Here is a 26,731-nt window from a genome sequence, read left to right as displayed (position 1 = left end):
ATAAAGAAACTATACACTTTAAGAATTTAAATGATCTGCCCAAGGAATTAAAAAACAACAACATAGAACTCTACCACAGGCTTCTGTGAGAATCAAATGATACATGTTCAATGGAATTTTCAAATTTCAAAACATTGTATTTAAGCATTGTTATTATCATTAATGGAATGTTTGGATTTATCTCATTAATAGACTAAAAAGTGATTTCTTATAAATATCTTCCTAGATTTTCCTGGAAATAAAGAAATAAATAGCAGTAGTAATGTCACGAATTCTTTAGAGTAGAATTTTAAAAGGGGATGCCAAGTCAAAAAAAAAACAAAAAAAAAACAGTCTTTTTATATGGATGTGATGACACAAAATGAGATTCAAACATGCTTTCTCCCCCTACTGGCTCAACAGAGAATAAAATTTTAACTCACAGCACACTAGAATTTTCATGTTGTTAAAAATCAGTCTTTTATTTAAACAGGAAAATTCCCAAAGGGCACATTTTTCACAGTATTTTATTCATCACATGTGAAAGTTCTCAGGAATTCCTATCTAGAGGCTTTCATTGAGTGGTACACACTTTCACATTAATCCTTCTTAGCAGACTTCTATTGAAAAGGATTTATATTGGACAAGTCACATGAAAATAGATTTTTTTTACAGTTCTTACTTATTAATGCTAATTCGTGTCTTAATTAGTTCTGTGAAAATTACTAGGAGAAAACAAAAGTCCTTTAGGCCAGTTAACTTTAAAAGTAACAAAAGAACAAAAATTCCAAGTGTTTCTCCTTTCAGATTTGACCTTTATGGGAAATTGCTTTCACAGAAAAGATAAGACCTAAGTCTATATATGTTTAACCTTTAACATTATCTATACATTTGTATATCTATATATATTTTTTCTTGCAATTATGGATTTGGAGAGCTAGCCTAGAGTCTCAGCCTTGGTGATGTTGGGTCTGATTCTTCATGACCCCATTTAGAGTTTTCTTGTCAAAAAACGGTGGAGTAGTTTGCTATTTTCTCCTTTAAATTATTTTACAGATGAGGAAACTGAGGCAAAGTCAAGTGACTTGCCCAAAGTCATACAGCTAGTGAGTGTCTGAAGTCAGACTTGAATTCAGGGTCTTTCTGACTCCAGACCTAGCACAATATTCACTTAGTCACTCAACTACCTCCTATTTACTCTAATATTTACTAGCTGTGGGCAAATCACTTAATCTCCCTGAGTGTCAGTTTTATCATTTGATAATTGTAATAATGCAATTTATACATATACTACAAATGTTTTATATACCTAAAAACATTATAGAAAATGTGAATTGATATCCATGAACATAAATGAATTAGAAATGAATGTGGTCTCTAAATGAACATCCTAGTGCAAACACCAACATGGAAATGGGTTCTGATCAAGAACACATGTAATACCCAGTGGAATTGCACGTCGGCTATGGGAGAGGTGGGGGGAGGGGAGGGCGGAATAGAAAATTATTTTTGTAACTGAGGAATAATGTTTGAAATTGACCAAATAAAAAAAATGATGTTAAATAAAAAAAGAATATGGTAATGATTACAAAAGGCTATTAGAAAGGCAAGAACAGGAGAAGTCAAGATGGAAAAGTTCAAAGCAAGGACCAAAGGAGCAGTGGAGGAAAAGAGTTGTTCAACTTGTTGCTGCCAAAACCACTTCCTCCTCTGATTCTGATGCTTTGCCAAATGTGGTCAAGAGCAAGGAGTGACTTTCCAACCCTAAGGAATATGGAGAACATGACTAAACTCATTCCTAGATGCAGTTTGGTACTGCCAACGTTCTGTGGTTTTAGAGATACCAGGACAAATAATTAAGGCTCCTCAATGCTATTTGAAGAGTAAAATTCAACCATTAGAGCTTTATTTATTTGATTTCTTTAAAAATAATTTGATTTGTATTTTAGAATAAATGTGGAATGAGTTTGGTGAAGGAGGATGAGTAGCAGAGGGGAAAAAAGAGAATGAAAGCACTGAATATTTAAGTCCTTTAGTCCAGTTAACTTTAAAAATAACAAAAGAATGAAAATTCTAAGTGTTTCTCCTTTCAGATTAGACCTTTATGGGAAGTTGCTTTCACAGAAAAGACAAGATCTAAGACACAGAAGGAATGTTCCAGGTCCTACAACCTCTTATTTCAAGGGATCCCTGATCCCTGACCCAGGCACAGGTCGGAGAATAAGAAAGAATCATAAGTTATCAATAACTCATCACCTATCACTGACATATTTTCCAGAGATGTAACCCCCCAAAATATTGAAGGGCTAGCTATATCTGTGAATCATGACCTCAGAAGTCTAAAGCATTGAACTAGGTACAAATTAGGAAACTACACACATACATATACACATCTGTGTGACTTTGTTAAAGTTTCTTTCCTGAAAATGCATTGTGCAAGCTGACAAAGATAGAGAAAAATAGGTCAAGATCAAAGAATCTGAATTGCAGAAATAGGGATCATTTAATTCAATCTATTTCATGATAGATGTGGAAACTGCAAGCCAATAAAGTTCATCTGGCTAATCCCCAGGTTGCTTGTCATTTTTCTGGTTGGCATTATTACATTTTGTTGTTGGACTGATTGAGGGAAGACTTCCACATCAAGTCTTCCCTGAATCAGCCCAACATAAAAAAGTCCACATTCGTAATTATTCATCTAAACTAAAATCAATTTCATCTTTTGAGACATAATTTTTGTCTATCTCCACATCCTGAATCTACTATTTCTCTTGTTGACATAAAGCCTTTGTGGTTTAGGAATGTGATGTTTTAGTAGTCTTCAAGTCCTGATGCCTCTCTCATCCCTTTTTTTCTGATCCACATTTACCAATATGTTTCTCACCCTCCTCACCTGTTTCCATCTTTGAACTGAAGGGACCGAGTCTCAAAATGGATGTGGGAATGATCTATTTATATACAGACAGACCACCAATTTGTTAGAGAAAAATTAGCATAGAGCCAGAACAAAGAATAAAAATGTGAAAAAAATAATTTGTCATGCAATTAAAACAACTCATCAATGATCTTTATAAGCAAGTTATTGTTTTAAAAATTGCTCCTGAACAATAGAAATTATTATGATAATTTCACCCTGAATTTTTTAACTGGACCTGTGATTTCATTAGTGTAAGGAACTCACTCAGATAAGGATGATCAGCTACTTCTTTTTAATATATATTCTTAGGTAATTGCTTGAAATACTGAGAAGTTTAGTTATCTGCCAAGGTTTAGATAGTCAGTTTGTGTCAGTGGTGGAACTTGAATTTTAAGCTCAATATTCTATCTATTATGATACACCAGCTCTCATCTGTGAGTTTAAAGCTGTTGTAACAATTTCCATTATAAGGAGACCAAAGGACCTGAAAGGGTCTATAATCAGCAAACATCTGACTCTGCCCAGTAAAGAGATAATGGCCAAAAATAACACCAGTTTAGAATTGTTTGTTTTAATTTTTTCACTTAAAATTTAATTTCCTTCCTTTCCACCCAATACCATTAAAAGAAAAAAAAAAAGATCAAAACACATTTGTAAAATTTTATGAGGGGAAATGGAAAGCTAATGGACATTTATTGTTGTATATGTTTCATAAAGCAAAGAATTAATGTAGGGTAAAAACCAATTTAAAGAAAGCTTAGCAAGAGATATGACCAGGTAAAGTAATTCTGAAAGCATTTTTAAGGTTAAAAATAGAAGGAAAATAATAAAGAGAAGAAAAATGGAAAAGATCTGCAAAGATTTTTATCACAGTTATTTGTTTTTATCAAGTACAGTAGAGTCACCACTTGACTGTAATCTCACCTGAGCTTTTCAAAGTGGTAAAAATATAACTAGCAAGAACAAAGATGGGGAAAGCAATCAGATTAGATCAAATACATGTAGAAGTCCATACTAGAAGCTGTGCCACAATTGTGAAGTTTTTAAGGAATTGATTCCAAAGGTACCTAAAGGAGGAAAAATACCAATGCCAATGAAAAAATCTTGGACTTTGCTAGTACTCTCCACACAAACCAAAAATTCAGGACTGAGGAGACCACTCTGAGTAGACAGAGTGGAAAATTTATAAAGAACAAATGATCCTAGGAACAATGTTCTATGTAATAAAAAGATACACATATAAATTATCATATAATTTTATATGCTTACTATATATTATATAATTTATATATTATATATAATTTAATATAATTATATGTTTATATTTTAATTTAATTATAATTATATATTATATTTATACATTTGTACATTATACATATATTATGGAAGTAATAATTAAATATAATTATAATTATGTAATAATGTATATTATTGTATATAGAATATATAATAGATTGTATGCATTATATAAATTTCATAAATATACTATATGTAATATAAGTATATTATAATATTAATTTAATGGTACATAAGTATAATTATTATATAATCATCATATAAATTATATTCATAATGAATAATAGAGACATAGTCATATGGAATAATACTAATATAGCAAAGGACTATATAGAACAATGTTCTTAGCTGCTTTAGGGTCATGGACTCATTTGGCAGTCTGGGGAAGTCTGTGGATTTTTTCTCAAAATATTTTAGATGCATAAAATAAAATTCATAAAGTTACAAATGAAACTAATTATATCAAAATATAGACATAAAACTATGTTTAAATGAGTTCATGGACACCAGTTCTAGAGTCACTGATATAGAACAACAGTCCTATGGTGGCTGAAAAGTCAGACTGGGGCCAGATCACAGAGGATTAAGGGTTTTCACTTGGATAACAGTGGGAAATCAGGAACCAATAAAGATTTTTAATGAAGGTTATACATGAAAAAAGCCTGAATTTTAATGTTTGTGCAAGATGAAGAAGAGGGAGCAGAGATTGTTGGAGGAAGTCCAGATTATTATGATGGACCAGGTATAAGAGGGTAAGAACCTCAACTTAGAGAGGTGATTGTGGATGTAGGGATGAGAATAAAATAATGAATTCTAGAAATATTAAGGAAAAAAAGACTTACAAGGACCTGGAGATATTTTTGAAGACAGGAGTATGTTTGAGGTAAGAATCAATCTGTTACCAAGTATTTAAGGTTGAATGGCTAGTAGAGCGAAGAAGTTGATACCAGAAACAGTGTGTCAGAAGGGATAGCGAGTTTAGAGGTGTGAAGAGAGTTAAACTACTGAGTTTGACTGGGGACAAATTGAGTCTGAGGGGATATCAGGACATCCAGGTGGTAATGCCCAATAGACAGTTGGAGACTGAGACAATTTGTAATAAGCAGACACTGACAACCAGCTTTCTCTTCTGCAGGGAAAATAAAACCATGACTGTATTCATGGAAACATAGAGTTATAAGTGGGGCTCAGGGAAAGAAAAAGATGGAACTTTGTATTTGAGTGTCAGATCTTTGAGCTCTGAAGTCTGATGGCCAAAAATTTTAATGAGCTTTTTTTAAAGCACTAACCCCTTCAAAAGCTCCCATAGCTTTCTGTTATTCTACTCTGGGATCCTGTGGCCCAATCCCACTGTGTCTGTGGGATCCAGTTGTACAAAGGTTCATAGCTCCTCTCTTTGCCAGCCTAAACCTGCTGGGCTCTTTCCTCCTCTCTAGAAAAGCTGCATCTGCTGAAGCATCAGCCAAGCCCTGAAACACCAGATTCCTGATAGAGTCTGATGGCTTCATACAGAGAGCTTTGGGTTGGCTGGAAGCCACTGATTTATCTTGGGACAGGCGTTCCAAAACCCAGAAGGGTGTCCAAGAACTAAGGAGACAAAAGAAACTTTTGTAGGGCTTGACAACCATTTTACATCCTAAAACACAGAACCAGATTAATAGTAGAGACTAATTCCCCAGGCAACTAGGCTTATAACCTGAGTATCATCTTTGGATATGAGAGAAGGAAGAGTCAATCGGCTGCTAAATCATGTCTTTTTTACCATTTAAAAATATGCCACATAAATAAACAGATCCTTTAAGTAAATTGGAAAAAAATTAAATATTCCACATGAAGGCAGGTAGGTGGCTTAGTGGATTGAGAGCCAGACCTAGATATGGGGAGGTCTTGGGTTCAAATCTGAACTCAGACACTTATCTGTGGGATCTAGGGCCAGTCACTTAATCCCTATTGCCCAGCCCTTACCATTCTTCTTCCTTGGAACCAAGACACAGTATTGATTCATTGATTCTCAGAGAGAATGAAAGATATATATATATATATATATATATATATATATATATATATATATATATATATATATATATATATATATATATATATATATATATATATATCCCAAAGGCATCCCTCTCAATCAATCATATGTTTCCACTTTGGCCAAAGCCTTATCACCTCCCTCTTTGACTGTTGCAATAGCTCCCTCTATGGCTTCCCTGAATTTAGCCTCTGTCCACTATGGTTGGTGCTGAGCATCACTGCCAGACAAATCTTCTGCAAACAAAGGTTCAATAGCAACACCTGGCTCAAATATGTTCAATTGCCCTCATTTTTTCCTACACTTAAGTCTGCTCCCCCACATGATTTAAATACTCTAACTCTTCTGGCTTCTCACTTTTCCAAACCTACTTCCTATGATTCAATAAGTTACCTAAATAATAATAATAGCAAACATTCATTTAGTACTTACTATGCATCCAATGTCAGATTTCGACCCAATCCAGCCAAATCTTTCTCCTCGTCTGCTCTACTGCAAGGGTGAGGAAGAATTATCCTTACCTCAGGGGAAACAGGAGTTTTGACCCTTATGAAATACCTTTGTTTTGTGTGAAACAGCTGGGACAGAGCCAAGTGTTGAGTGATCATTCATATTTAAAGGTTAACTGGGGATATGTAATAATGAGATTATTTAATTAATCCATAAACATTAGTTGAACATTTATTAACCTCTACGCTAACCACTGGGGATTCAAAGGAAGGCTAGTTAAAAAATTTTAACCCAGCCTTTGCCCTCAAAACATTTACATTCCAATGGTGGAGGCAATCTCTCTCTTTTTCAACATACATGTGTATATAGAACACATAACATACATATATGTAGATGTGTGTATATATTCACATTTATAATCTATACACATGTGTGTGTTCACACTGTACTTCTGGTGTAGATGGAAGGTAATCTTAGCAAATAAGATTTCAAAAAACACTAACTTTTACCCAGAAACTTGATTTTTTAAATTCATTTTTGATGCTGTTTCACAAATAATAACTGGCTTATGGATAATGGTTTAAGGTTCTCAATGTGCTTTACATATATTGCTCATATTATATATCCATATATATCAATATCATATATTATTTTACATATATTTATCTCACAACAACTCTGGTAGGTAGATGCTATCATTTCCATTTTACAGGTGAAGAAACCAAGATTGAACGAGGTTATGACTTATTCAGGCATCACATGACTAGAATCTGAAATCAGAAAAAAAGATATAGGGGAAAAAAACAGTTGATTTTGAAGCTAGGAAAGCTTTGGTTCAAGTCATGCCTCTGACACATACTGAATAACTAATTTAACTTCTCAGTATTCTAAGCAATTCTTTAAGACTAGGTAGCACAGCAGAGGCAGCTATGTGACATTGAGGAAAGAATGTAAGATTTGGAATAAAAAAAAAAACAAGATTCTCATAATGCTTCAGAAATCTTCTGGTTGTATAACCCTGGGAAAATAAGTCAACCTCCCCATGACTCAGTTTCTAATCTGCAAAATGGGAGAGTTAAACTCAAGTGAATCAAAGGTCCTGCTTGGCCCTTACTTCTGAAATTCATTACATTGATTGCCCCACCTAGAAGACTGCCCCACCCCCTCTTGAATTTGTCCATTCTCCATTCTTGTTTCTTTTTCTCTCAATTGTTGTCAGTCTTGTCTTCTCTAATGCACTCTGTGAAAGAACCAATATTCTCTTGAAGCCAGGGGTCCCATATCATTTTATCTGCTTACTTTTACTAATATTTCAGAAAATATATACTATGGAAAGTCTATGGAGAGAAATATAATATCTAAGAGAGACTCCATTGTGAGCAATCAATGAAATAGGGGCAGATCTGGCATTATGATTATGATTATTATTATGCGTCACTATCAACTCTTTCCATTATTATCATCATAGCTGTGACACAACCCACTGATGAGCTCCTCAGCATAAGGCAGAAAGTATTTTTTATTTTCTGCTATCCTCAGTTCTTAGACTCATTGTTGTCTCAATTAAATATTGAATTGATCAATTTGAAATCAGCTATAATTATGCCCTTTTAACAGATGAAGAAACTGCTCAGAGAGCGTAAGTGATTTATTTATGATCACATGGTTGGTGATTTTCTGAGGTAGAATTTGAAACCAGAGCTCTCTTGTCTCCAGGTCCAGAGCTCTTGTCACCACCTCATGCTTTGCCACATGAGGGAAGATCATATTCTATGACTTTCTAAAAGGTTTTAGCACTACAGAGAATTGTAGATACAAAATCAAGTATGCAGTTGAAAAAAAATTGAACTAAATTAGGTGTGATGGAACATGCCTAGAATTCCTGCCAACTGGAGAGGCTAAGACCTATGAATCTCGTAAACTTGGGAATTCCAAGCTGCATAAAGTTAAAACCAATCTAGGTATCCATTAAGTCTTGCACCAGTGTGGTATTTGGGGGAGGAAGGAATTCACTAAGAGTACTTAAGGAGATCTTAACAGCCCAAGTTAGAAACAGCCTAGGAGGGGAAGCAAGGTGAGTTAGTAGATAGAGTAACAAGCCTAGAGTTGAGAGGACTTGGGTTGAAATCTGGCCATAGACACTTAGTTGATTGATTTTGGACATGTCATTTAACCTCAAGTACCTAGCCCTTACCATTCTTCCACCTTAGAATCAATACTTAGTATTGATTGGAAGCTAGAAGGTAAGAGTTTAAAAAAGAAAGAAACAGTGCAGGACTAAACTTCCATGTGGAATACCAGTGGAACTGGACCCATGGATGACCAATAGAAGGCAAAGTAAGGCAAGACAAGACAAACAAAAAAAATCAACTTTGGCTGAATAAAGAGGGTCAAAGTCAGTTAATTCAAGGAGTAAATGATAGTTCAGAAAACAAACAAAGCATTCTTCAGGGATAAGGGATAGAAATCAGTAACAACAATATGTCATGAAAGTGTCTGAGAGAAAAGAAAAACAAAGAAAAATATAATTTAGTTTCAGAGAATAACTAAAATCTGCTTTCTGTTTTAAAAATTAGTATCAATTTTTTCTTGCTTGTGCTTGGAGCATTCCTGAAAGTTCTTTCCAAAAGGAAAAGCTAAAAATGATAGGTTTCAATAGAATAGGCATGGCACTTTCCTGAAGAAGCAAAGGATTTCAAATCACTGCCTTGTAATGGGGATTGGAAAGTATAGAAAGATAGGCTCTTCCCCATACATACCTTTATGCCATGAGCCAGCTTTACTGCCACACTTTTCAGAGAAGAGCTGTCCTTGGAATTCCCACACTTCAGGTTACAGTCTGTGTTTGAATGGACTGGATAAAATCAGCCACCAATCTGTCAAAATATGGGTTCATGTTTTGGGAAGCCATCCAATGAACTGTCATATTGTCTTAAACTCTGGAGCTTTTGCTTTAATCATTTCCATTGCTTCTTGACATATTTTTGTTGCAATGATTAATATACCATCAATTACTGTTAAATCAATTTGAAGTGTGATGGATTAAAATCTCTAGTTATAGCAGAACATATTGATATGAATGTAATTGCATTCCTCATATTCATCACTCTTTCCATCCCTATGTTATTCAGAAAACATGGGAAGACTTCATGGGAAGACTTGAATAAACTAATGCCAAGGGAAAAAATTGAAATGCAATTGTCAGATATATATATATACATATATATGCACATATATACATATAATGCTTGTATATTTCAAGTTAAGAATCCCTATTTTATTAATTCTTTTCATCTTAATAAGGAGACATTTTGAAACCCCTAAACTCAATTAGAACAAACTACTGAATATTGACAATAAAAACAAAATCATAAAATTCTACATTATTCTTCATTTTTCCTTTAGTATATATTGGAGATTAAATTACTATACCTATTTCTTACCATAAAGAGACATAAGACAAATATACTGATCTTTTCCTCATAGAGTTGATATGAAGAAAGTAGGATGGTTCATTGGAAAGAATATTGGATCTTGAGTAAGGAAGATCTGACTTCAAATCCAGTGATACTTAGTAGCTTATTAGTGTGACCCTGGCAAGTCACCCTCATTTGCCTCAGTTTATTCATATGTCAAATGAGCTGGAGAAAGAATGGCAAACCACTGTAGTATCTCTGCCAACAAAACTCCAAGTGAGGTCGTGAAGAATGGATCACAACTGAAATGACTCAATAATAATAAATTAAAGAAAGTGTTTTGCAAACCTTACAATGCTAAAGAAACATTTGGGGAAAATATATGGGAAGCACTCCAAAAAATATTCAAAATGGAGACTAGCTTAGATCCAGTATTTGAGGTAGCTAAGTGATGCAGTAGATAGAGAACTATGCCTGGAACAGGAAGATCTGAGTTCAAATCTTGTCTCAAGACACTTGGCTAGCTCTATGGCTCTAGGAAATTTATCTCATTAGTAAAATAGGAATGATAATAGTATCTATGTTCCTGGGATGTCATGAGAATCAAATGAGAATATTTGTAACTCATTTGTATTCTCATTTGATTTCACTTTAAAGTGGATTGAGGACCAACCCTAAAGATGAGAGATCCTGGGTTCAAGTGTGATTTCAAAAACTTCCTAGCTGTGTGACCCTGGGCAAGTCACTTAACACCTATTGCCTAACCTTTACTACTATTCTGCCTTGGAATCAGTACACAGTGTTGATTCTAAGGTGGAAGAAAAGAGTTTAAAAAACAACTTTAAAGTGATATGAAAATGCTAGCTACCATTCTCTCATCAAGCCCTATTACTTAAAAATTGTTCTATAGCATCTTTAACACATGACCTCATTGATTTCCTATTATTTAAATGAATAGATACAGAGTAGAGGAGTAGGACTCAAAGGAATGTATATGGTTGGTTGTCACCAATATATAATGTAGATATCAGTGCCCATGGATAGCAAATTCCCAAAAAACTTAACAGGAAATAAGTTTTAGTATTTTTTTAAATTTTCCATTGAGTTTTTCACTCAAATCTTTACCAAAAAAGAAGCTGGGGAACATTTAGAGGGTGGTCACCATACATATCACTTATCAAGCCTACTGGGGGAGACCAGAAGGGATGAGAATTAAGAAAATAAGTATTTATTCTTCATTATATTTCTATCTATTGTCTCAGTTAATGACTTATATTAAACTGTGGCATAGAACTAGAATTGGAATAGAAAATGATCTGGGTTCCTATTCTATTAGTTGTACAACCATAGGTAAGTTGCTAACCTTCTTTGAATCCATTTCCTCATCTATAAAATGGAGGTAATAATAATAAAAAATATGGTCTTACTTAATTCTCATAAAAAAAAACCTAGTGAGATGAAACTCTAGTCATGAAAAATGCTGTAACCAGCATTTTTGCTTGGTTTACAACTTTTGCTCATGTGGAACATGATAATAACATGAGCTGTTATTAGTAAAATTGTCCAGAAAACACTTGGGTAAAGAGCACCACATGTGTGCTGAGAACTCTATATTCTGAGCAATCAGCTATATCCCTAGCTATTAGATAAAGGAGACAAAATAGATTCCTTAGCCATTATCATTGTAAATAAAACATTCTTGAATTTCCCCAGAAATATAGTTTCACAGGAATACATTGGCTTAGTGAAGAGCTAAATGTGTGCAGATCTTTTCCAGAATCCTTTTTATTTTGTAAGAGATTTTTCAAAATGATTTCAGAAATCTCAATCTTTAGGGGAAGGATTTGTGTGTGGCAAAAATAGCCTAATATTCAGCCTGAAGATTCAAAAGTAGGTTTCATTATTTGTCAGCAGAAGAAGCTAGAAGATTCATAAAAACATACCCTAGTCACCAAGTAGAATAGATGTTTAAATCACTCTTCATTCTTTTTGGTAGCTTATAGTCTGCCTTGAGAGTTTTTCAGCATTTTATAAGAGGAGTTATTGTCTACAGGAGGAATTATTGTCTACAGGATTATAGTAATAATAACTTGCTTCCATATATATATATATATATATATATATATATATATATATATATATATATATAAAGCTGTGCTTCCTTCCCACCCAAAAAGCTGACGAAGTAAATAATGCATGCACTACTATCTATATTGTACAGATGAATCAATAAAGGATTTTTTAATTTTTTTATATTTTATATTTATATTTGCAAATAATAAAGAATCCATAATTCAGCATGAAGGATATATACTAAGCAGAGATTCCACATGAATTATTGGCCCCATTGGCTGAATTGTGAGATGTTGACGAGTTGCTATGGTACATCAGAAGTACTGCTGTACTTAGTGTAAGAATGGCTGTTTTCAGAATCTGACTTTGGCACTTCCTATTTGTCTGACCTCAGCTGAGACATTTTGTATCTCCAAGCCTTAGTTCTCTCATCTGTAAAATGAGAGGGCTGGACTAGTTGAGTTTTAAGGACCCTTCTAATTCAAAATATATCATCTCTATTTTGTCCACAGTCACATAGATAAGAGCAAACTTTAAACATCTACTATATGTCTGGCATATGTAATCCACTTCTAGAGAGAACACTAAAAATTGTGAAAATCCATGCCAACCTAGTTGTGGTTAAGAGAAGTGAGGTTATAGAAAATATAAGAGAAAAAGTACACAGAGGTATTTTGTTTACTTTTATCCTACCGATAAATGCATTTCTATAAAAGAATATAAGTAGTTCACTTCTATTCAGTAGTAACTTCAATAGTAATTTTTCATATACTTTTTGAAATCATAGAAAGAAAGGGGAATGAAAGATTAAGGCTTTAGGATTAAGAAGAGTACTTTAACCATACTTAAAGTGGTTTAAAAAAAAAAGACAGGTGAAGAAAAAGTCTTTAACCAAATATAACACAAATTCCTATTTAGAAAAATTTGAAAGTATAGGAATAAATGGGCCATTCCTTAAAATAAGGAGTGTCTACTTAAAAGTATCAGCAGTTATCATCTATATCATAATGGGGATAAGTTAGAAGCCTTCCCAGTAAGATTAGGGGTGAAGCAAGGATGCCCATTATCATCACTATTATTTATTATGGTAATAAAAATGCTAGCTTTGGCAAAAAGAGAAGAAAAAGAAGTTTAAGAAATTAAAGTAGGCAATGAAGAAATTAAACTATTACTCTTTGCATATGATATGATGATATATTCAGAGAATCAACTATAAAATGAGTAAAAATAATTAATAACTTTATCAAGTTTGCAGGATACAAAATAAGCCCACATAAATCACCAGCATATCTATAAATTGCCAACAAGGTCCAGCAGCAAGAGATAGAAAGAAAAGTTCAATTTAAAATAACTCTAGATAATATAAAATTCCTGGAAATCTTGCCAAGACAAATACAAAACTTTATCAACACAATTACAAAATACTTTTCACACAAATAAGCCAGATCTATACTATTAAAAATATTAATTTCTCCTGGGTAGGCTGAGATGATATAATAAAAATGACAATTCTGCCTAAATTTATTTATTCAGTGCCATACTGATTAAACTACACAAAAATATTTTATAGAAATTGAAAAAATAATAACAAAATGTTAGAACAAAAGGTCAAGAATATCAGGAGAATTAGTGAAAAAAAAATTGTCAATGAATTTGGTCTACCAGTACCAGATCTCAAACTATAATATATAGCAGTAATCATTAAAACAGTTTGGTACTGGCTAAGAAAAAGAATGGTAGATCAATGGAATATATTAGATCTATAATATCCAGGAGTAAATGACCTTGGAAATCTGGTGTTTGATAAACCCAAAAGACCCTACTTTGGGGATAAGAACTCTATATTTGACAAAACTTCTGGGAAAACTAGAAAACAGTATGGCAGAAACTAGGTATAGAACCATATTTCACAACCTATACCAAGATAGGGTCAAAATGGGTATATGATTTAGAAATAAAGAGTGATAGCTAAAGTAAATTAGGGGAACATAGAATAGTTTGCCTGTCAGACCTATGGAGAAGGGAAGGACTTATAATCAAAGAGGAAATATAGAGCATTATGAAATACAAAATAAATAATTTTGATTATATCAAGTTAAAAAGGTTTGGGGGGTACAAACAAAAACAATGTAAGCATGATTAAAAGGAAAACAACAAACTTGGGGAAAATTACACCAAATTTCTCTGAAAAGGTCTAATTTCTAAAATGTATAGAGAAGTCAAATTTATAATACAATTTGTAAGAATATAATTGTCAATTCCCCCATTGACAAATGGTTAAAGGGTATGAACAAGAAATTTTCAGATGAAGAAATTAAATCTATTAATAATTAGAAACATTAGAAAAATGTTCTAAATTACTCTTGATTAGAGAAACGCAAATTAAAACAATTTTGAGATATCACCTCACATCTATCAGATTGGCAATATGATAGTAAAGGAAAGTGGTAAATGTCAGAGGGGATGTAGCAAAATTGGGACACAAATGCATTGTCGATAGAGTTGTGAACTAACCCAATCATTCTGGAGGGCAATTTGGAACTATACCTAAATGGCTACAAAACTGTACTTACCCATTGATCCTTTAATATCACTTCTAGGTCTGTATCTAAAAGAGGTCATAAAAAAGGGGGAAAGGATCTATTTGTACAAAAAATATTTATAGCAGTTCTTTCTGTGGTGGCAAATAATTGGAATTTGAGGAGATGTCCATAACTTGGGGAATGGCTAAACAAATTGTAGTATGTGTTGGTGATGGAATATTACTGCATAAAAGAAACAATGAACAGGATGATTTCAGAAAAAAATGGATAGATCTACATTAACGGATGCAGAATGAAATAAGTAGAACCAGAAGAAAATTTCTACACAGCAACAGCAATATTGTGAAATGATCATTCTGTGAAAGGGACTATTCTGAGGGACTTATGGCAAAGAATGCTGTCCCTCTCCAGAGAAAGAACTATTTGAGTTGGAATGTAGATCAAAGTATACTATTATTCACTTTAGTTTATTTGGGCTTTTATTTGGGAGTTTTGGTTTTAGATGATTATTCTCTTACAAAAATGAATAATATGGGATATGCTTTGCAGGATAATACATGGATAACCCAAATTCTCTCTTCTTCCTTGCCTTTTCTGCTTGATCTTCACCCAGACTTTAGACTTAATAGTGGGAAATGATGATTTCTTAATGTTATCAGGTTTCCTCTATGATCATGTGAAGCAACTCCCCTAAGAGGGAACATGCCCTTCAGGAAGTCATGTGCCCTTTTCTCCCTCATATCTCAACATGTGTATAAAGGATACTTCAAGCTTTGATACCAAACCCCTGCTTGTTTTCAGGAAACTCAAAAGTATTTTTCAGAGTTTTAATACAAGCTGGAGTGATATGATAGATCTGATACATGCCTTACTCACCAAGGGAGAAAGACAAGTCATTTTTGAAGCCACTAATAATTCCCAAAATGAGAAAGCAAAACATTGGCCATTACAATACCCACAATGGGATCCCAATTATCCTAAGGACTATGAGAGGTTATGTGAGGCCAGGAAAGCACTGTTAAAAGGTATCAGGAACTTGTTCATTTTTCAGTTTTGTTCTTTAGTTGCATGCCCAATTCATTGATTTGATCCTTCTCTGTTTTATTGTTCTAAATATTTAGACATATAAATTTTCCCATACTTTTACTTTTCTACCTGCTGTGGCCATGTCCTTAAAATGTTGGTATATTATCTCCTCATCATTCTCTTTAATGAAATTATTGATTGTTTCTATGATTTGTTCTTTAGACCATTAATTTTTAGGATGTTTATTTAGTTTCTAATTAATTTTTTATTTATCTTTCCACATCTATTAACTAAATATAATTTTGATTGAATTATGATCTGAAAAGAATGCATTTACTATTTATGCTTTTGCATTTGATTGTGATGTCCTTATGCCCTAATCCATGGTCAGTTTTTCTGTGGGTATGAGGAAAAAAAAAACATACTCCTTTCTTTTCCCATTCATTTTTCTCCAAATTCTATAATATCCAACTTTTTTAAAAGACTAGTTACATCCTTAACTTCCTTCGTGTTTATTTTTTGGTTAGATTTATCTGCTGCGAGGTGAGTCAACCTCCCACAGGGGATGGGGCCTTGAAGGTTGGAGTGTTGGAGGAATGATGAATGGGACACAGCTTTCATATTCAACACACAGCACAGGTTTCACAAGAAAAACTGCTCTGCCTTAGCTGAGGCTTGGCTTTATTTTATAACCTCATGGTCACACATCTACTTGGCACACAGTTTCATTCTCAACATACATTTTTCCATAGATCCTAACAACAGACACGAAGGCTAAGGATATAGTCAACAAAACATGGTTGCTAAGTGCGGGGTCAGCGGATAGAATCAACATGACCCAGATTTAGGTTGGAGAATTCTGAGCACAGATTTGCCAGAAGCTTTATGCCTAAAAAAGAGGACCCTATCTAAGTAGGCACATAAGAATCCTTAGGTTTATTCTATAATTATAATATTTTGGTAATATTCTGGGGGGATTAAAATGGGACATGAGTATTACTCCTGCAAGCACTATGCTCTCATCTATTTTTCCGGGGCTAAATAAGAATAATAATCATAGCAAATCCAATAAAAAGGGGATGTTAATAAGGAAAGTCACTGGGGGGGGTGGGTTTCAGTAGATGTTTCCATCCTTCCTAGGAATCACTTTGTGACCTCCTGGTTTCCATGAGTGACTGTGTCAAAACATCATGGCTTGATGGCCCCCAACATTTATCTAGTTCTTAGTGGGTAAAATTGAGGTCCTCCCAAAAATATAGTTTTACTATCTATTTCCTCAAATAAATTCTTTAACTTTTCTATTAAAAATTGGGAAGCCATTCCATTTGGTGCACACATGTTTAGATATTACTTCAATATTTATAATGCCATTATTCAAGATACAGTTTTCTTATCTATTTTAATTTGATCTATTTTTACTTTTGCTTTGTCTGAGGTGATTGCTACTCTTGCCTTTTTTTTTCACTTCAGCTAAAGCATAATAGATTCTGTGCTAGCCACTTACCTTTATTCTTTGTGTGTATCTGCTTCAAATATATTTCTTATAAATAGCATATTATAGGATTTAGATTTTTAATCCACTCTTCTATTTCCATTTTGTAGGTAAGTTCATTTCATTTACATTTACAGTTGTAATTACAAACTCTATATTTCTCTCAATCCTATTTCTCCCCAGCTTATCTTTCTCTCTCTCCTTTCATTCTATCCTTCCTCATCACTGCCTCCCTCAATTTGGACTCCCTTCTGTCAATCTCCTCACTTCTCTTATCCCCCTTCTTCACTCCTTCCCCACAGAGTAAGATATATTTCTATATTCAGCTGAGTATGGTTGTTATTCCCTCTTTGAGCCAATTTTGAAAAAAATATGGAATGCTTGACAAATTTGCCTGCCATCTTTGAGCAGGGACCATACTAATTCATGTATCATTCCAATTTTAGTATATGTACCGTTTAAGCACACACTCCGTATTTTTATCACAAGTTTTAGATTAGAAACGAACCTTAGAGACTATCTGGGCCAGCTGCTTCATTTTATAAGTGCAGAAACTGAGGCTCAGTGAGGTAATGATGTTACTTAAGATAACATTGCTAGTAAGTTGCAAAACTAGTATTTGAATTTAGGTCTTCTTACTCCAAATTCTGAATTGCAGTTGCTATTGGGAATTGGGAAGTATGAGTAGAGTAGAGTAGAGGTAGCATGATTTAGTAGCTAGAAGGCCAATCTTGAGGTTAAGAAGACCTAGGTTGAAGCTCTGCTTCACATACATATATATCAGCTGGACAAGATTTAACTTCTCAAAGCCTCATGCTACACTATAAAACCATCAACTATAGATAAACTGCCTGATCTGTAATGGAGGGAGTTAATGATGAAATCATACATCTTGACACACAAATATGTACAGAAAATAGTTGTTTTTTAAAAAGGCAAACTTTTCCTTAAGTGAAATGTGATCTCTCTCCCCTCTCAAAACAAAACTGAAAAACCTCTTCCACCAGCCATTTTATGGAAATGAAATATGGCAAGGTGACAATAAAACAGCCAAACTCTAAGAAAATAAAATATTCTACAATTCTAAGAAAGTAACAATATAAATACTGAATATAAACTTTTTCAAGAGAATTTTATATAAAACCAGTTCCATGGTTTTAAATGAACATGAAATGAAGTATTGGGAAGTATGAGAGTCTCATTTTAAGTAGTTTGCAGTCTTGACTAAGGTGATATGACAACAACAGTAAACATGGCAACAAGAATAATAATAGCTAAATTTAAATAATGGTTTAAGATTTGCAAAGTGTGTTGCACAGATTATCTCATTTGATTCTCACAACAACCCTTAAGGTACATGCCATTATTATAAATGAGGAAAATGAGATTGAGAGAGATTCAATGACTTTCCCTGAGTTACACAATTAGTAAGGATCTGGGAAATGATTTGAACATAGGTTTTCTTGACTCCAAATCCAACACACCTGGAAAGACTTATAAGCTTCAGGGGAAAAGGTTGACAATCTAACTGCCCAATGAGAGATGGACCAGACCAAGTACAAAGTAGAGTAGATGGAAATCATATGAAACAACTAAGGAGAAATCCAAGATAATGAGCAACTGGGACTATGTGTGTGCTATGTGCTGGGTAGCTTGAAAAACACCAAGTTTCCTTAATCCTCCAGTTCCTAGGAGGACACTCTACACAAAATAGATGTTTGATTTTTTCATATATATATATATACATATACATATGTATATATAAATGTATTTATTTTAAGTATTTGTTTGCTATATTAAAATACCCAGTTAACTCCCTCACTCCCTTCCCTACCCACATTAAAGAAGGCATCATTTGACCAAAAAGTGTTATATGCATATATAAAGTTGTGCCTTACTTATTTCTATTTATCAGTTCTTTCTCTGGAGGTGGATATACACAAGTTGTTTTGTAAATAATATTCCTCTTGCTCTATGTAATGTTCTATTTGTTCTGCCCATTCTACTCTTCATAACTTCATGTAGGTCTTTCCATGTTTTTCCAAAATTAATCTGTTTGTAATAATTATTTCTCAGATAAATATAAAAAGATGATCACCATAAAAACATGTGCAGTCCTTGCCTGAACCATTCCTTTGTTGCCAAGCAGACTCTGATTGGCTCTTAAAGTTCTTCACGATCTTGGTCCAGTCTACCTTCACTCACTCTTTTTCAGCCAAATCGACTTGCTTCTCTTTTAACTGTTATGATATTCCATTGATATTCCATCTCCCATCTCTTGCACAAGCTGTTCTTCACACGTGGTATTCTATAAGGCAGAGGTGAGAAAGAAGGTCAGTCTAAGTTTCCTTCCAAATTCATTACTACCAACTTATAAGAAACTTACGCTAAGCCTTTGACTTGGTGTCACCTTTCCCTTGGGCAACTACTTTGCATATATCTTACTTCCATGTATATATTGTTCCTTCTACTCTGCAGGAAATTTTAATCAGGTACTATTTCATGTATATTTTCATAGCCTCTGTGCCTGGCACACAGTAGTACATGGCACATAGTAGACTTTTTTCAAACTTTTTAATTCTAAACTTAAATACTAAAAATATATTTCCTTATATAGATGGAATTGTATATTAAACTACAAATATCCATTTAACAACACTTGTTTCATTTTTTTGAAAGTATATAATAGATTTTACATGTACTTTTGAAACTATTCTGCTTATTTTGGATTTTATCAAAATTTCATTCTGTTATCTTCTAGATATTTTTAAAAGATTAAAATGGCATTCTCTTTTTTCACATTATTATGTCTAACCTCCCCTCCAATACCTGTTCAATTCCCTATTAGTTGAAAGAATGTATGCAAGTTGTGTCTGTCACCTCTCTATCAGGAAATATGGTCAGTTCTTGCTTTGTTCACAGTTGTTTTTTCTTTAAAATATTGTTATATTTTGTATGATTTGTCCTCCTATTTTCAACTCACTTCATGCTTTGTCAGTTTATACTAACGAAGATTCTCAGAAATGATCTTTTTCATTATTTATCATACCTCAAAATTCTGTTATATTTGTATACAACAATTTGTTTAGCCATTCCCATGTTGTCTAAAAGTTAATCTAAGCCATCTTACATTCCATGTGTTTTTTTTCTCTTCCATTTTAAACCTTTGTAGAGCTAAATTAATTAGGTAAATAAATATCACATGAATTCAGAGAAGGTGGAATCTCCAAGCACTCTAGTGATAAGGGGATCTCTGTATATAAGGAAACTGAGGTACACAAAGGCTAGGTGATTTATTCAAAGCCATAAATCACCTAACCTTTGTGTATCTCAATTTCCTTATATTTAAAATAATGGAGATGGTCTAAATTTCTTCTATGAGTCCAGTCTCTTCCTACTCTAGTTAAAAGGTGATTGGAATAAATCACAGCTGGATTAGCTCAAAGTAATGATAATATGAATGGAAAGGAAGGAAAAGATGAAAGAGTAAAGCAAAACTAAACAGATCTACATGATTTTTTGGAGTCAAAAGAGAAAAAGAAAGTCAAAAATAATTTTCAAAATTGCCAGTTAGATAAATGTAATGGTGACAAATGGGACAAATGTATGGTGCAGTGGAAAGAGCCCTGGACATAGAGTAAAGAAGATGTGAATTAAAATCCTATCTTAGGCACTTACTGGATGTGTGACCCTGGGCAAATCATTTAACTCTGTTTGATTCAGTTTCCTCATCTGGCAAATGAGCTGGAAAAATGACAAACCATTCCAACATCTTTGTCACAATAACTCAAATGAGATCATGAAGAGTCAGACATGATTTGAAATGAGTGAACAACAAACAATAGCAACAAGCAGTGATAAAAGGAAAACTTAAAATAAACATGGAATTCTAATTCAACTACAACTGATGCTACTGATGCCTACAAGTGTCAAGACCAAATTTAATTCTTTTGGCTCTATGCCTTTGCAATTTGCTCAGCTAATTTTGTCCCTTGAGTGAAGTCTTTGGGAAAAAGATGAGAAAAGCATGAATGTCCTGGAGATCTTATAATACTGGGATAATGGGTAACGACCCTCAGCCTCTATCTTGATTAGATTTAGGCAAGGATAGAATATTGGCCTTGGGATTTCCATTTACCTAATTACATAATCAGAATGAGATACTTTATGTTGATAACTGTACTTGTTTTAGAGGTTCTTGGGAAATTAAATTAAAGAGAAAACTAGGTTTTATTCCTTTATGAAAAAAAAAAACAGGAAAATCTACCAAATTGGCTAAAATTGGGGTTGAGATAACAGAGCTATATTCATAATTACTCATAATTCTGCCAGTGCAATGGAGTTACTTGTTTTAAACTCTGTGCTAAAGATTATTATCTCAAGGGATGATGGCATGTAAATGATTTCCAATGAAGTGGAGTAAACAAGTGTCAAGACAATAAAGTCTTTCTTTCAGTTCTAATAATGGAATGCAGTCATCCTAGGTGCCCACAGGCCATACCAGTTGAGTAAAAGCTCTGGAAGTTTCTACCCCTTCGATTTAGAAAAACAAGTATAACAATAGTTTCTATCCTCAAGATTACATTCTACTGGTGGGAGAGTGTGACAAGGAAATCACTTTAAAAGACTGATATATATTAATTTAAGGTCGCCAAGGAATTCAGCTATGTAATTCCTAAATGAAAACTCAAGTCAGCAGTCAACCTTTTTATGGAGTTTAATTACAAACAGGAAGAAGAAAGGTATTAGAGAGAGAGAGAGAGAGAGGGAAGGAGGGAGGGAGAGAGAAAGGGGAGAGAAGGGACTAGGGCTTAAATACCCCTTCTGTTTAGGCTGGGTCAAAAGGCCCAAGCCCTTAGATAGCTGAGGCAAAGAAAAGAGATCAGTCCCTATCACTCACGTGACCAAAATGGAGAAACAGTCTCAGGGGCCTCCACCTCCAGCTTCCTTCAGAGCCGACTCCCAAAGCACCACCTCTCAGACCAAAAACCTCTCCAACCAACCACCTCCAGTCCTCAGACCCCTCTCTCTTTAAGGAAACCATCCAAGTTCCCTCCCCTCAGTTCTCACATCTACCAATCACTGTCCATGTCTTCCCTGTGCCAATGGTGGCTCTAGCTTAACCCAGGACCTCCCAGAGGTCTGTGGCTTTGCACATGTCTGTTGAAGGTCATATTCTCAAATAATTAAATCTTGATCCTTTGCTGCAGCCCTTCCTAAATCCTGTTACCCTGAGTAGGGTGGAGATTGGAATAATTAAATTTTGATCTATGCTACAGCCCTTCCTAAATCCTGTTAGGACTGAGTAGGGTGGAGATTGTAAGTTCCAAGACCTGGTTCTGTCATTCCAAGTATCTCTATTGTATCAATTCTAAAATCAATCATGACTCAAAGAACTTCCTGTTCTATGCTTAAGCATAGGTCAAAGCCCTTTCCATTGTTTAGCAAAAGGTTTCTGTCCTAAAGTAATCTTAAGAAGGGAGGAGGAGGAACCTCCCATGCCAATGGGGTTCACATTCCAATAGAGTTCCCACTATCAGTAGGAAATTTTCCAAGTATGAAATTTCCCAATGGTGAAATTTCCAACATTTATAAGTCTAAGAAATTTAAGGTTTATAAGAGTAAGTGAAGAATGAATTCAGTATATAGACAAGAAAATATAAAGTAAATGGGGGTCATGGCCCCTAGTAGCAGAAAAGGACTAACCTCTGTGGGATTGTAAACTGGGCAAATCCCTGCTCATGATGCTGCACTTGGAGAAAGTTTTAGAGAATTCTTAGGAGTCCAAGAAGTAAAAATCAGAAAGGAGAGCATTCCATTCATGAATGGAGCAAATATAACATCTTATTAAGAAATAGTAAGCTGGAGAGGTTTCATGTACAGGCTCACTGACCAACTGTGTGTCAACTGTTTGAAAATTAGACTAGCTAAAGTCAATGAGTACCATCAACAGATTGTTAAAAGATAATTGGCAATAGGATGGTGTATTAAGGACATTTTCCAGGGCACTTAAATTTAAGTGATGAGGATAGCCCTTGAAGCCTAGAAACATAGAAATCCTAGCTCTAGCAGCACAGAAACAACTATGTTAAAAACAATAATTAGCTAAAATAGAAAGAGGCTGGATTCCAAGCAAGCTCTTCCCCAGCCTACTACTGTCCTCCTTGCCCCAGTAGTATACCATTTTTCTATACCACTTGACCCAGATATCATATAAAACACAGAATCAGAGCTAGAAGGATCAGTCTAACTCCTTCAGACTCCAAATGCTGCATACTTTCCACTGTAATTGATTCAGTTAGTGTTATCATTCTATTGCTGATCTTTAAGAGTTACCATGACTGAAACAAAACATTATCAATTTTGACTCAGTAAAGGGATTGTTAATATTAATGATATAGCATATTCATAGTTAATATTTCAAACCATTTCCTGATTAGTGCAAAAAGGAAACCCATATAGTGGCTATAACTATTAGAATTCATACTATTTGAAGCCATATTTATGTAAAATATGGGTCTTTTTTCTAGACCAACGTAAATATGGAATGTGAATTCAAAAAATTCAACCAATTCATGGGATTCACTATTCATACTAATTTGGGCCTAGATATATAGCATTTTTAGGTTTTTTATTTATATTTATATATTAATTTATATTAATAATTTATATAGTCATTCATTTGATCCTCACAACAATTTTGGAGGGTAAATGCTATTACCCCCATTTTACAGAAAGGAAACTGATGATGTGAGAAGTGACTTGCCCAAGGTCACACAGCTAATTTAGTGCCAAAACTAGGAAGATTCAAATTTGAATTGGGTCTCAAAGTCCCACATTCTATCCACCATGCCAAAGAGGTCAAGAATGCTTCACATTCTTAAAGTGTAAAAAGTATTAATCTGGGGTCTCCACCAAAACATTAATTTCTCACCATGGGTCCCTGAAAGCCTATGTCTTTGAATGTTCATCTCTGAGAAATCCTACTGGAAGGATTTGATTCTAGAAAGACTTCTCATATGATTCTGGTGATAGCAAGGTTGATTTGGGGATGAAAGATAGTCTAAGTTTCAACAAACTGTACATAAAACCTTTCCAGCTTACTGTTTCCTAATATAATTCCTTATATTTATGCATCATGATCACAGGGTGATCTATTTTTCAGCCATAGCAACTCTCAAAGATCAATTTCTACATAAAAGAGAGGCTGAGAGCTATGTTTATAAAGTATCCACACCATCGAAGTCCTGGATCTTTGAAGAATTGAATTGAAATAATAATTTGATATTCTGCACTATAAAATTTAAAAAAAATATTGTGACTTTTCCCTGGATTGCTAAACATTGTTAAAATTACATATATATATATATATATATATATATATATATATATATATATATGTATATATATATCACCATTAATCTAAAGATGTCGCATCATGTTTAACCCTATTTAAATGGATACATTAATGGTGTCATAATTTGGTGGTTAAACAGGTTTATTTTCTCCACATTAATCAGTACCTAAATTCTAACATATCCCAGGATAAATAAGTTTCAAATGCCTTTTTTGCCAACAAGACAGCATCAAGTTAATGAACATTTAATCACTTGTAATAAATCATTTAGTTACATATCACTTTCAGAAGCAATTTCATGTGAAAAAAATTTTTAATTATACTTGAACCTCTCTAATCCTCACTGTATATATATCCAGCACTATATGCTGAAGATTTCATGATACATGTATCCCCTAACAAAAATCCCAAGAAAGCTACTGTAATTGAATCCTCAGTTGTCCAATTGTCAGACCACCATGACATTTTGTTCACTTGTTTCAGAGAATGCCACTTAAATTTAATTATTGATGTCCATTTTTATATTGTACACTAGTAAATAAATACCCTAGAGAAGACCTTGGAAAAATAATGAAATCTCTGAAATGCAGGCTTTTGCCATAGCTCATTGTTAGTAAAGCTAAAGCTATTTGACATTTGTGTGAGAACCATTAGATTTATAGAAGAGCAGCATTGGTGATGGGGGAATGGAGAGGGGAAGAAAACATTTTTATTTGGGATGAAGGTTTTAACATACTTCATCATTTACATTTTGTAGAAAACAGAAATCAGTGGCTGCAAATTTCAGGGGTTGCCTAGGAGTGTATGTGTAACTATTTCAGGAGACACTCCGCTAAGCCAACACAAATTCATGTTAATAATACCTGTCATGTACTGTTTCACAGGACTAATTAAATAACTTCATATTATGCCTGCCATGGTTGATTATTACTCACCACAATCTGACTAAAAGTTAAAACTGTAACCTAGAAAGAAGCAGGCTGGACCCCATTTCCATGTGCCCCACAAGTGCCCCCAACAAAGAATGTACTTCTACATCTATTGCCAACTATTTATATACTTGCTAATTACCCCCTTGATGACATACACAAATCAAGTAATTATATGAATAGTCTTAAGAAGCATAAATGTGGGTTTTATGATTGTTTCTTATTTCTGCAACCCACTTCAGTTACTGCTGTGATGCAATATTTTAAAGACAATTATTTAAAATAAAATCAATCTTTCCTTTAAATCTCATTATTTTCAATAGGAAAGAAAAGTTAAAATCCAAAGATTTCATTTCTTTAGTGGCTCCTCCTCTCTCTTGTATATAAAAAATACATTCTCTCCTGAAAATTATGGTCTATTACTCAATGACTGCTTCAAAGGAATCATGATGAACTGCTGTCAAATCCCACTGAATCCAGGCTGAAATTAGGTATTGTTTGAAAGGTTTTCCCTAAAATGAAAGCCCAGTATTTTAGTGACAACTTGTAGCCATGTAGCATCACCTGAAAAAGTATTATTTGAATAAATAAATTTGAGTATTACCCAAAGAGCAATGGAGAGGAGCATGAGTAAGCTTGAATACATCCTCAACAAATAGTTATCCAGGTAACATGGTGCAGAGGAGGTTGGTCATCAGAGAGATGAATGATTGAAAAAGAAGTAAGACCAGTCATATGGCAAGAGCATGACCCATTCTCCATTGGTTATCCCTGTAAAACCAAGAGGACTAGAGAAGGACACCTGGTATATTGGGTCGATCTATTACGAGTGATCCTACAGGAAAAAAAAATGGACCGAATTCATATAGCGTAACAGGGCATGGATAAGTTGAAGTCTGCATTCCTGAATGGTAATACCAATGTTGATGAGATCAGAAATACATCAAAATTGACAGAATCTCAACACTTCAACTGATTTTGGTTTTATTGCATAAAAGGAAAGAAACTGAAAATGTCATCCAAAATAGAATCTGAGTTTTTCCACCATCGTCACTCATGAAATGAGGAAGGTTGAAGATTTATTTGTGGACAGAGTGCCTGTATCTGAATATATCAAAATATAAAAAGAATTACCAGTGGTCATAACTGGTGAGGAGTTTTTGCTAGATTCATCTAAATTGGTTGTTTTCAATCCTATACTCAAAAGTCTTCATA

The 26,731-nt window shown here is 33.9% G+C and overlaps 1 pseudogene; it reads right to left on the bottom strand.

Moving 5' to 3' along the window:
- Positions 1-17,596: 17,596 nt before the first annotated feature.
- On the bottom strand, positions 17,597-17,696 carry LOC130454877 (U6 spliceosomal RNA; annotated as a pseudogene).
- Positions 17,697-26,731: the final 9,035 nt, after the last annotated feature.

The sequence above is a fragment of the Monodelphis domestica genome, chromosome 5, assembly GCF_027887165.1.
Source record: "Monodelphis domestica isolate mMonDom1 chromosome 5, mMonDom1.pri, whole genome shotgun sequence".
Lineage (NCBI taxonomy): Eukaryota > Metazoa > Chordata > Mammalia > Didelphimorphia > Didelphidae > Monodelphis > Monodelphis domestica.
The sequence above is the reverse complement of the archived record's forward strand: the minus strand, read 5'-3'. Positions and strand labels throughout refer to the sequence as shown.